This window comes from Octopus bimaculoides, chromosome 14, assembly GCF_001194135.2.
Source record: "Octopus bimaculoides isolate UCB-OBI-ISO-001 chromosome 14, ASM119413v2, whole genome shotgun sequence".
NCBI lineage: Eukaryota > Metazoa > Mollusca > Cephalopoda > Octopoda > Octopodidae > Octopus > Octopus bimaculoides.
The window spans coordinates 26,096,860-26,097,336 of NC_068994.1; positions in this window are offsets into that span (position 1 = coordinate 26,096,860).

The window sequence follows — 477 nt, forward strand, 5'->3', positions numbered from 1 at the left end:
TGGATACATTGTGTTCGCATGGTATGTATAAGTGTTTATATTTATATATTTTTGGTTATGTTTGTACTGTTGACTGGAGAGCCTGTTACAGTGCTGACCATGAAATCGTTTCGATATGCAACTGAACCTTTGAAAAGAACTTTTGGATCTTTGTGATTTGACGGCCAACACTTGTTTTCTTAACGAAACACTTTCAAACTTGGGACACTGGTAGAATGTGTCATATAAAACAACTTCTTCTCTTAACCTTCTTAACAAAAAATTATACATGGCAAGTTATTTCATGTTAAAGTTGTCGTATTTCTGTAATTTCAACCAATCACTGACGTCTATTCAGCTGAATACAGTTAGTGCTGTTCGGTGTCAAGTGTGTTATTCCCTGTTTAATTATATCATTATTCCCTAGTAAGGATTTAGGGTTTTAGGGTTAGGGTTGGGGTTTTAGGGTTAGGGTTTTAGGGTTAGGGTTGGGGTTAG